The sequence below is a fragment of the Emys orbicularis genome, chromosome 4, assembly GCF_028017835.1.
Source record: "Emys orbicularis isolate rEmyOrb1 chromosome 4, rEmyOrb1.hap1, whole genome shotgun sequence".
NCBI lineage: Eukaryota > Metazoa > Chordata > Testudines > Emydidae > Emys > Emys orbicularis.
Genome location: NC_088686.1, coordinates 152,189,034 through 152,201,150, shown reverse-complemented (window position 1 = coordinate 152,201,150; position 12,117 = coordinate 152,189,034). Strand labels below are relative to the sequence as shown.

General features: G+C 61.2%; 1 pseudogene; it reads left to right on the top strand.

The window, feature by feature from the left end:
* Positions 1–3,604: 3,604 nt before the first annotated feature.
* LOC135876994 (glycine N-acyltransferase-like protein 3) lies at positions 3,605–10,212 on the top strand (annotated as a pseudogene).
* Positions 10,213–12,117: the final 1,905 nt, after the last annotated feature.

Below are 12,117 nucleotides of genomic sequence, written 5' to 3'. Positions count from 1 at the left end.
TGCAGCAGCTCGGCAGGAAGGAGCCGCCTTCTGGAGGCACCGGAGAACCAGAGCGTCCTGCTTGCGGCAGCAGCGGCGAGCCCCAGCCATGGAGGGGCCGGCACGGTGCAGGGGGGCAGCAGCCCTGCAAAGGCAGTGGCGCGGCTAGCGGGGAGCAGCCGTGCCCCCTACCCCTCCTGCCTGGTGCTCCCTCCAGGGGGCTCCCGCAGGCTGCAGCGGATGCATGCGGGCGCCGGCCCCCCATGCACCCGCCGGCTGCCCCCTCACTGTGCTCAGGCTCTGTGGCTCCCAGGTGTGTGAACCACCACTGCCGCTGCCCCTCCCAGAGCAGGCTCAGGACCCTGCGCCCCGGTGACTCACATGCCTGGGAGCCGCAGAGTCCGAGCGTGGTGAGGGGGAAGCCGGGGGGCGCACGAGAGCTGGGGGGGCGCATGCATCTGCTGCAGCCTGCAGGAGCCCCAAGGGGGTGCCAGGCCGCACCCTGGGCAGGAGGGGCAGGGGGCGCGGCTGCTCCCCGCTAGCCATGCCACCACCTTTGTAGGGCTGCTGCCCCCCTGTACCGCACCGGCTCCTCCATGGCTGGGGCTCGCCACCCCCACAAGCCGACGCTCTGGCTCTCCAGTGCCTCTGGAAGGCGGCTCCTCCTTGCAAAGCCAGGACACTGCTTTTTTAGGGTTACCATATTTCAAGAATCAAAAAAGAGGATGAGGGGGTAGAGCCCCACCTGAGTCCCACCCCCATCCACTCACTCCCACTTCCCGCCTCCCTCTGAACCCCCAACCCCCCACTCCTTGTCCCTGACTGCCCCCTCCTGGGACCCCACCCCCTACCTAAGCCTCCCTGCTCCTTGTCCCCTGACTGTCCCCTCCTGAGACCCCCCCACCCTAACTGCCCCCTCCTGAGACCCCCCCACCTTAACTGCCCCTCTAGAACCCTACCCCCTACCTGTCCTCTGGCTGCCCCAACCCTTATCTACAACCCTGCCCCCTGACAGGACCCCCAGAACTCCCGACCCATCCAACCCTCCCCCTGCTACCTGACTACTCTGATCCCTCTCTCCACCTCTGCCCCCTGAGGGCCCCCGCAGAACTCCCAACTCATCCAACCCTCCTCCGCTCCCTGACAGCCCCCCCGAACTCCCAACTCATCCAACCCTCCTCCGCCCCCTGACAGCCCCCCCAGAACTCCCAACTCATCCAACCCTCCCCCTGCTCCCTGACAGCCCCCCCGAACTCCCAACTCATCCAACCCTCCTCCGCCCCCTGACAGCCCCCCCGAACTCCCAACTCATCCAACCCTCCCCCCGCCCCCTGACAGCCCCCCCCCAGAACTCCCAACTCATCCAACCCTCCCCCCGCCCCCTGACAGCCCCCACAGAACTCCCAACTCATGCAACCCTCCCCCCGCCCCCTGACAGCCCCCCCGAACTCCCAACTCATCCAACCCTCCCCCCGCCCCCTGACAGCCCCCCCAGGACTCCCAACTCATCCAACCCTCCTCCCGCCCCCTGACAGGCCCCCCCCCCAGAACTCCCAACTCATCCAACCCTCCTCCCACTCCCTGACAGCCCCCCCCCCAAACTCCCAACTCATCCAACCCTCCCCCCGCCCCCTGACAGCCCCCCCCCCGAACTCCCAACTCATCCAACCCTCCTCCGCCCCCTGACAGCCCCCCCAGAACTCCCAACTCATCCAACCCTCCCCCCGCCCCCTGACAGCCCCCCCAGAACTCCCAACTCATCCAACCCTCCCCCCGCCCCCTGACAGCCCCCCCCAGAACTCCCAACTCATCCAACCCTCCCCCCGCCCCCTGACAGCCCCCCCAGAACTCCCAACTCATCCAACCCTCCTCCCGCCCCCTGACAACCCCCCGAGAACTCCCAACTCATCCAACCCTCCTCCCAAGCTGCAGGGAAAACGGGCTTAGAGGTAGTCTCCGCACATCAGGTGGCAGTCCCAAGGGGGTTTCTGTGACCCAACCTGTCACACATGCTTTGCTGCCAATAAACCTGACCAAGTGCCTTCGCATCTTGATGGATCTTGTGGTCATTGGGTAGTTCACTCGAGGTCGCTGTGCCAGCTGTCTGCGCAGAGCTGGGACGGCATACTGGGAGAACACTCACAGGAAGCCAAACATCCATCAACATCTGACGACAGGGGATTGGGGTGTTTGTCCCTCCTTTTTATAGTGTCAGTCCCACACTTAGAATCATAGAATATCAGGGTTGGAAGGGACCTCAGGAGGTCATCTAGTCCAACCGCCTCCTCAAAGCAGGACCAACACCAACTAAATCATCCCAACCAGGGCTTTGTCAAGCCTGACCTTAAAAACCTCTAAGAAAGGAGATTCCACCACCTCCCTAGGTAACCCATTCCACTGCTTCACCACCCTCCTAGTGAAATAGTGTTTCCTAATATCCAACCTAAACCTCCCCCACTGCAACTTGAGACCATTACTCCTTGTTCTGTCATCTGCTACCACTGAGAACAGTCTAGAGCCATCCTCTTTGGAACCCCTTTTCAGGTAGTTGAAAGCAGCTATCAAATCCCCCCTCATTCTTATAAATAAATATGGAGATATACCTATCTCATAGAGCTGGAAGGGACCCTGAAAGGTCATCGAGTCCAGCCCCCTGCCTTCACTAGCAGGACCAAGTACTGATTTTGCCCTAGACCCCTAAGTGGCCTCCTCAAGGATTGAATTCACAACCCTGGGTTTAGTAGGCTAATGCTCAAACCACTGAGCTATCCCTCCCCTCCCTCCTTTTGCTTCTCTTCTCTTCTGCAGACTAAATAATCCCCGATCCCTCAGCCTCTCCTCATAAGTCATGTGCTCCAGACCCCTAATCATTTTTGTTGCCCTCCGCTGGACTCTTTCCAATATTTCCACATCCTTCTTGTATTGTGGGGCCCAAAACTGGACACAGTACTCCAGAAGAGGCCTCGCTAATGCCAAATAGAGGGGAAGGATCACGTCCCTCGATCTGCTGGCAATGCTCCTACTTATACAACCCAAAATGCCGTTAGACTTCTTGGTAACAAGGGCACACTGTTGACTCATATCCAGCTTCTCATCCGCTGTAACCCCTAGGTCCTTTTCTGCAGAACTGCTGCCTATCCACTCGGTCCTTAGTCTGTAGCAGTGCATGGGATTCTTCCTCTTTATGCCCCTGGCTGTCCCCTTCCTCTTGGGACTGACTCCACCACCCCCACGCCATGCTTCATTGCCTCTGGCCCTGGCACAGACTGGTTAGTTATTGTAGGGTCTCTGATGAGCACGAGGGCCGCACACATACTGGTGAGTTATACAGTCTCTGATGAGCATGGGGGATGAGTTATTGTAGGGTCTCTGGTGAACACACGAGGGGCCACGCACAGACTGGTTAGTTATTGCAGGGTCTCTGGTGAGCACAGGCGCTGGGCAAAAACCAGTAGGTTACTGTAAGGTCTCTGGTGAACACACGGGGGGCTGCGCACAGACTGGTGAGCTCTTGTGGGGTCTACACATAATGTTTGCTATTTTGGCAGGGCTGGGAACTGGCAGCTTGTCCCTGGGGTTGGGAGACAGTCACAGGGAACTGATGGGTCTCCTTCCCCGCAGGTGTCCCTCGCACTGTCCCGCTGGAAGCTGTGAAGGCCCATCCCGGCCAGCGATGCTGATCCTGAGCTGTTCCTCCAAGCTGCGGCTGCTGGAGGGGATGCTACGGCGGGGCCTGCCTGACACGCTGCCGGTGACCAGGACTCGCCCGCCCCCACAGGGACGAACCCTCCCACCCTCGGGCAGAGAGCAGGGGAAAGTCCCTCGGAGTCCCCTGGGTGATGGGGCACATATTGGGCTGGGGTGCAATCCCCTGGGTTGGGGTACATGGAGGGCTGACCCTCCACCTGGTCAGGGGGTAGCAGTTTGGGGGGCAGATCTTTTCTCCAGGTGGGGGGCAGCAGTTCAGGGGCCAGGCAGGCTCTTATAGATCCACAGGGGATGTCCTGTACCCCAGCTTGTCACCAGTCCCCTAGGAGCGACCCCGGTAGTGAGCCAGGGCCCGAGGCTCCACACAGCTCCACAGGGGCAGACCCGCGACCTCCACCACTGGGCCTTTGACACCAGCCCTCCCATCTCTCTCCATGGCTCCCCGCAGCGAATGCAGCCGAGCCAGACGCCCGCGGGAGGCTTGGACCGGGTCCCTGCGGTGTGTGTTGGCAGAGACCCCGGCAGCCTTTGCAAAACACAGTAGCGGTTCATTAGTCACCTGGCTACAAACTCCTCAGGTTAGCACAGGGAATCAAAGGTTAAGCCACAGCCCAGCCTGGGCAATGAGCCAGCCAAGACGTCATGGGCCCCATGGCTGGCTCTGGCTCTGTCCCTTTGTTCTTAGGCCAAGGTGATAGCTGCTGAGACCCCCCCCCAAAAGCCGGCTCTTAGCTCCATAGCCTGACCCCTCGCGGTCGCTGTTCTTCAGCTGGGGCCTCTCCGCTGCAGAGCCGTGAGGGGGGAATGTCACTCGCTCAGTGTGAATGTCCACCCCAGCCATTGGGGTTTCCATGGTCTCTCCAGAACCTCCTTGCAGGTGTGTAGCCTTTATTCCCTTGGTTAATGAGGCTGGTCTCCAGCCGGGCAGTTATGTGAGTCACAACCCGTCCCTTCCCTTCACACGCTGCGCAGAGCACTACAGGACACAGAGGGAAACTGAGGCACACATAGGACTCAGAAAGATACTACAGAAAGCTTCTACTTCACCACACAAGCCCCCGCCCTGGGTTAGTGGTAGCAGCAGGAGGGCAGGCCCCTCCCCGAGGTTACATGTAGCGGGGGACCTCCCCCTGGGCCTCCTCCTCACTTGCCCCCTTTCTCCTAAAGTCCAAACCCAGCACCAATGCCTGCTGCTCACCCACTGTAGCTGCCAGGACCTGCCCATCCAATCAGAGCACAAGCGGGCTCTGTGCCAGCCAATCTCAGCATGGGATGGCTTTGCGTAAGCCAATGAACATGTGGGCAGCTCCATGACAGCCAATCACAGTGTGGGACAGCTGGGAGCCTGCCAATCATGGCTCTGACCATCACCACCTCCCACCCCCCACCTCTGAATTTCCTCCTAGTCCTCGCCATGGCTCTGACTCCCTCCTTCCCCCCGCCCAGCTACACCCTTGACAAAATTGGCATTTTTGTAATATTTTTATGAACCCTGTGTGTGCCTCAGTTTCCCCTGGCTACCCAGTGGGGGAAGCAGATTAAGTTTGCTCGCAGTGCTAAGCGACACAGGCAGTTTGCTTTCAGTTAGTGCTCGCGGTGGGATACTGAATGCGCCAGTAGCAAAGCACACTCCATCAAAGGAAACAGCAAGAAAATGGTGTATAACCACCATCCTAAGAAGCACATTGCACACCTGTGCAAGGAGAAAGGGTGAAGCTTTGGGAAGTTCAACAAGGTGAAGCTGTTGGAGGCTGGAGAAGGGTGATGGGACTCAGCAGCAGGTTCCAGACCCAGGCAGGGTTTGATGAGGGTCCAAGAGTGACAGAAGCAGCAGCAGGGTGTCCTCACGACCTGGTTCCCCTCCAATAGATTTGAAGTGGCAGGAGTTAGCGTGGAAAGCAAAGGCGGTAGCAGACCGTGAGAGGGAACCAGCTGGCTGTGAGCAGCAGCAAAAACATGAACAAATGCAGCAAAAGCTTGATCTGGAGATGTGGAGGGGCGAGAGAACCCATCAAGGGGTAAGTGGGCAAAGGCCCCAGGGATGCTGGATTCCGCAGGGAGCTGGATACCAAATTGTCTGTTTAAGGAGGAGGAGGGGCTGTAGACACCCACCTCACTGCCTTTGTGAAGGGTTGTGATTTGAACCTGGTTGACCCTGCGGACTGGCTCTGCTGTCTCACCCCCATACTCGGTCCCCCAAAGCCATAGAGACGTACAGCCAGATGGACGGCGTTAATATTGGAGACTGGGAACTGTTCAAAAAGGCTCCACTGCTTATATTTGCCCTGACACCTGAGGTTTATATAAAAGGGTTTTGGGGTGTGCAAAAGACCCAGGGTGGGACCTAAATGGAAGCCACCTGCCGACTGGGAAAAGCCCTCCCGACGGCTCGGATCCCAGTGCTGACACAGGACTCAGGGTGGGGGGGGCTGGTAGTCATGGTTCTCCTGGACATCGGCTTTGACCTCCTGCTGAGACTTTCTGTATCACCTTAAGACCAAATCCAGTCCCCTGATCCTGCCCCAGCCAAGGGTTTGAACCCCAGGAGCCAGAGGTTCAGACTGGAGGTGTCAGTGAAAAGGCGAATAGCTCGGCCGGCATGTAGCAGGGTTTCCCCCCCTTGCCTGTAACACTAAGGAAAGGCTGTTGAGCTCAGGACACCTGTCTGTCTGGAAGTTGACCCCTGTATTTGAGTGGGGCAGGGGAACCGCCCCCCCCCCAATCTCCACACGGGACATGTGAGTCACACGGGCTCCGGCAGAACTTCCCTGAGGCTGTGGCCAAGGGAGCCAGCTGGCAGCCTGCTCTCCCTGGGGAAACAGAGTCAGAGCGGAACCTGGTGGGAGCTGAGCCCCCAGCTGAGCATGGGCAGACACGGGCAGGGCATGGCCAAGGTTAAGACCCGGAATCGCCAGCAGGGGGGTCCTGGCCTGGGGTGAGGGCAACAGGTTAACCCCAGGAGGGGAAATGGATTCCTGGCATACACCCAGCCCTGGGGTTAGAACACAACCAGCGTAGGGGAGCCCCCTGCATCACCAGACCCTGGGACACCAGCGCCCCAGAGACACGGCTGGGCTAAGACCAGCCTTGCAGGGGGACACACCTACACTGATCCCCGAAATGCTCAAGGGGTCACTTCCTACCCCAGTCTAGGGGTCAGGACACCTCAGGGTGCAGCCCAGATGGCCGACACATGAAGGAAGGGGGGCCACGACCCTTCTCACTCCCTGGCAGATAGGGGTGGGGAAATGCAGTGGCTGGATCCCATCCCAGTTTCAAACCCAAAGGTTTGGGGGGGGGAGCAAAAGGGTGCTGAGGCTGCATGAAAACTCCCCCCTGCCCCCTGCTACTATCAGTGAACAGACCTGCCCTAAGGGTGGATGTGAGCCTGCTCTGAGCTGGGTATTGGAAAGGGTGAGTTTGATTCGAGCCAGCTGTGAGCATGCTGACCGTGCCTGGTAGGACAGGGATGGGGAAGATGCTGTGGCTTCTATGGATAGGATTTGTGGGTTCAAACTTCACCAGGACGGTCACTGGTTAAAGTGAAGAGATGAAATAAAGTAGGATTTTTCTGTAATATTTTTACAACACTATGTGTGCCTCAGTTTCCCCCTACGTGTTGTATGGCTACCCAGTTGCAGGGGCGAGGGGGAGAATTAAGTTTACTCTCAGGGCAGGCTAAGAGACATGGGGTGGGTGTCACCTCCCTGTGAGGGTGGAATAAAGGGTCCTTAAGGAACTTGTTGAACTCAACCCAGATCCCCAAGGGGGCCAGAGAGACAAGGCAAGCGCTGCTGACTCCTGGATTTCCCCGCCTCTCAGCCAGGAGGCTGAGCAGAGACCCCAGCTCGAGAGCACAGGACTGGGAGGTGGGGGGTGCTGGACAAAGATGGAGGCTCTCACCTGGAGCTGGCCAAGGAGGTCAGACGGAGACAGAGACAGCCTGGAAAGGGTCTTTCACTCCAGCTTGGCTGGGCCCTGGCTGACCGCAATGGACACTGCTTTACCCCCAGTTCTCTCTGCTGACCTAAGGCTGCTCCGTGACTCATAAACTGGCCTGGCTTGACAATGCTGCCGGGTGTCACTGCAAACACAGGCTGGGGTGTGGGAGCCCCCAAGAGCGGCCAGGTCTCTCCCGGGGTCTGGCTCAGTGGGAGGCACCGGGCAGAGCTCGCGGGATGGAGCAGGAGGGCTGGAGCCCAGAGGCTCCATCTCAGAGGCGGTGGCCTGCCCTGCAGGAAGAGTGGGGCCCCTGGGGGGTGGCACTTTGAGGGCTCCTCCAAGGGGCAGAGTAAAAGCTGGGGCCCAGCATCGATCCTGGGGATCCGGGACATCCCCGGACTCTGACCCCTGTGTCTTGGCAGGTCTACGGCGCTGTGATGCATGTGAACCGCGGGAACCCGGCTGGCCAGGAGGTGCTGGTGGATTCATGGCCAGCGTTCAAAACGGTCCTGACCCGGCCACGCAGAGAAGTGCGGCCTTTGCTGGGCCCCTCCCATCGGCCGCGCTCCCCTCCCCCGCCAGACCCCATCGCTGCCCCGCTCCCCTCCCCCGACTGACGCCATCACTCCCCCGCCTGATGCCATCTCTGCCCCGCTCCCCTCCCCCGCCTGATGCCATCTCTGCCCTGTTCCCCTCCCTGCTCCGTTCACAGGATCCCTTCCCCCTCCTCAAACACTTACTTGGGGCTCGCTGTGCCCTGCTTCCTCGATGCCGTCCCTGAGGGTCATGGGGGGAGGGCAGAGGCTGCGCTCACCCACAGACAGTGTCCCCCCTGCAGGTGGCGCGAGACCCAAGCGATTATTTCACCAACTTGTACACGACCTTCTACCGGGACGAGGGCGCCTGCCGGGCCCTGCTGGAGAACAGCCGCGCTGTGGACTGGGGCCAGGCCTTCCAGATACAGGGTGACCCCCTCCAGCCCCGCTCTGTCCAGCACCTGCCACATGGGGGGCAGGACCGCTCCCCCTCCCATGGACCAATAGCCCCGAACAGCCTACCTGGGCCCCTACCCCCGCCATGGGCCAATAGCCCCGAGGAGCTCACCTGGGCCCCTTCTCCATCCAGACCCGGGATCCTGAATGAACCAAGCTTGGGAGCCCCAGTTGGGCATGCCAGCTCACAGTGGCCCTTGGCCCCTCCCTGCTGCTCTCCCCCACCGGGCTGGGCCCCCCAGGTCCATGGGCACCTTTCAAGGGCCCCTGCTGACAGCGCACGGCTGTCCCTGCAGGGCTGCAGGACGGGGTATACGAGACCATCAGGGACATCGCCAGGGCCAGAGGGCTTGAGATGGAGACGTATCTGCACCAGACGCTGCTGCACCCAGACCCGCCTGCCATGCCCCAGTACCGGTAGGTGCCCCCCAGATATGGGGTGGGTGAGAGAGAATGGGGCAATGTACACAACCAGCTGGTGCTAGATGGAGGGGGGAGCGGGGCTGGGGGAAGGGAAGGACCCCGGGGTGCCAGGCCAGAGGCCTCCATTGCACCCTAGATCTGGTGGCAATGAGTTCCCCAGGCTAACGGTGCTGGCAGAGTGAGGGCATCACCACGGCCCCACACACAGCCCCAGGCCTTGGGCACATGCTGCCAAGGATTTCCCATCCTGCTCCGGGGCAGGACTGAGTCAGCCCTAGAGCTTCACCAGGGGGCAGGGGCAGCCCAGCCTGGCCAAGGAACCTCCTTGGTCCAAGGATGGGGAGAGCAGGGGGAGGGGCAGCCTGTAACCCTTCAGTATCCTGGGACGGGCAGCCAGGGGTCCTTGACCCCAGAGCTGTCCCCTCTGAGGGGAGGGGGGCTCCAAGCACAGAGCCCCCTGGTCCCTCCTTTCCTGTCAGCGGGTAGGTCTCCCGGCAGAGCTTAGCCAAGGCCCATCAACAGAGATGACTCTGCTGGGGCTGGACTGGGCCTTGTCAGACAGCCCCTGTGCTGAGGCCACGGGAGTGTTTCGATCCCCTCCCCCCATGTGCCGGGGCCTTGCTCAATCCCCTACCCCCCAGGGGTCACCTTCCCCCATGTCCTGGGGCCTCTCTTGATCCCCTCCCCCCAGGACTCCCCCTTCTCCCTGTGACAGGTCAGTCCCACTCCAGCCTCCCTCCCCTCCATGGGGGGCACTGGGGAGAGCATTATACACTACCTGTGCCTCCTGATCCGCCACTTCCCCAACGCCTGCCTGCTGGCCCCTGAGGGGACCCCCATCTCCTGGTGCCTCACTGACCCGCTGGCTGCCCTGATACACGGTTACACCCTCCCGGAGCATCGCGGCCAGCACCACATGAGGCCCGTGGTGGGGACGCTGGCGGCACAGTTGCATGCCCGCGGCTTCCCTGTATACACCAGGGTGCTGCCCCACAACGAGCCTTCGCTGCACATCCTGCAACGCCTCGGCTTCCGCATCCTGCCTGGGGTGTTCTACCAGCTGATGGTGAGGCCTGGGTTCACCCAGTCCCAGCCAGCCAGTGCCCTGGCCTCGGCCCAGGATCCTGCGCCCAGCTCTGGGGAACGGCCACACACACATAGCACATAGCACGGGGGGAGGGGAGAGGAGGAGAAGGGGACATGGCCTAGGGCCCTGCGCACAGCTCTTGGGGACAGCCACGGTCTGCCAGCACGTAGCCCTCGGGGAGGGGATGAGACAGGGACACAGCCCAGCCATGCCCTGGGACCTTCCACCCCCGAGAAGGGGACACATTGACCAGCCACCAGGGAGCTCAGCTGTCAGCCCTTGGGAAGCCAGGGCCTGGTAGAGGAGACTAGCTCATGCTCCATTATCCCCTGGAGCAGGGCAGAGGCTCAGTAGGGGGCGCTCTCCCCGGCAGTCAGTGCTGGCCCCAAAGAGAGCAGGGTGAGGGCTCAGCAGGGGGCGCTCCCCACTCACAGTCCTGCCCCCGTGCCCTGTGCTGCGGGCTCAGCAGGGGGCGCTCCCCACTCCCTTCCCCAGGCAGTTTGTTGCTCGGCTGGGGCTGTGGTGGGGGGGTCCCGTTTTCAGGAGCTGCGCCTGGTCTTGCCAGAGCTTTGGTGCAAGCTCCTTTGGGCTCCGACCACAGGTCCCAGCTGTGGCCCACCCCTTACCTCCCCTGTGGTGATAGGGGGCAGGTGCTGGCCTTGCACGGTTGCTCCAGGGCCAGCAGCCAGCTGGAAAGCCAGGCCAGGGCTTGTGTTGATGATGGTGCACTACACGTGGGAGGGGAGCGGCCATAGGACCCCATCGTAGAGCCCTGCTGGGCCCGAACACAGGGAGGAGCATCCGCTCTTCTCCCTGCCCCCCAGAATGGACGTCCTCGGCCCTGGGCAGGTGACTTGGGACTGACCTGCCCCATGCCAGCTCCAGTGCGCAGGCTGCTCCTCCCCGTGTAGCTGGGCCCAGGTGCAGAGCCAGTGAGCCATTGGGTTGGGGGAGAGGACTCCGCACACGCAGCAGACATGGCAGGTTCTCCTCCCCCTTCCTGGTAGGTCAGTAGCAGTGTGGAGAGGGGGTGGGGCACTCTGGCTCCTTGCAGGCCCCAGGGACATGCATCAGGGGGTGGGACAAAGAGTGAATTTTCTGTAATAGTTTTGATGCCTGTGTGCCTCAGTTTCCCACTGTACTATTCATGTCTGCCCAGTGGGTGCCAAAGAGTTAAAAAGCCTCTCCTGGGGCAGAGCAGGGACAGGAGGGGGAGTGTCACATGGCTGGGGAGCAGGAACTGGGCGTTCAGGATCAAAACCAACCCAGATCAACGGAGGCTCCACAAAGAAGAGGAGCTGGCGTTTGGTGGGACTCAGGAGCTCCCAGCTAGGACTGAAAGAGATGGAGACAGGATCCATGTTTGGCTCTTCAGCAGCTTGGCTGGGTGGGGCCCTGGCCTGTCTCTTCACCTTCACTTCTCTCTGCTGCCCCAGGGACCTCCCAGGCCGGGTTCCCGGGGACCAATAAACCGTGTGCTGTGTGGAAAAGGCTTTGGGATGTCACTGCAAACACTGGCTGGGGACACTGGTCCCCAAAGAGCAGCCAGGTCTCTCCAGGGGTCTGGCTCAGTGGGACGTGGTGAAGCAGGGGGGCTGGAGCCGTGTGCTCGGCCCTGGAGGAAGAGAGACCCCTTAGGGGGCTGGCACGTCACAGGGTTCCTCCAAGGAGTAGTTTAAAAGCTGGGGCCTAGCACTGATCCTGGGGAGCCATGACCGGGAGCAGCGCTGTGGGTCCCAGCCGGGGGCACCCGGCCAGTGTGGGGTGTCTCCTTCACAGCCAGAACCGACAGCAGAGAAGGGGGGGCACATCTGCAGGCAGACCTGGGGTAGAGCCAGCCCTGCCCCCAGCCAGGGCACAGTCCCACCAGGGCACAGCGCCCCTCCCCGCCGGCCAGGGAGCTCTCCCCCCAGAGCAGTGCCCCCACCCCCAGCCGGCCGGCCTGCGTTTCCCCATGACTTTGACTCTCAGACTTGCACACAGTCT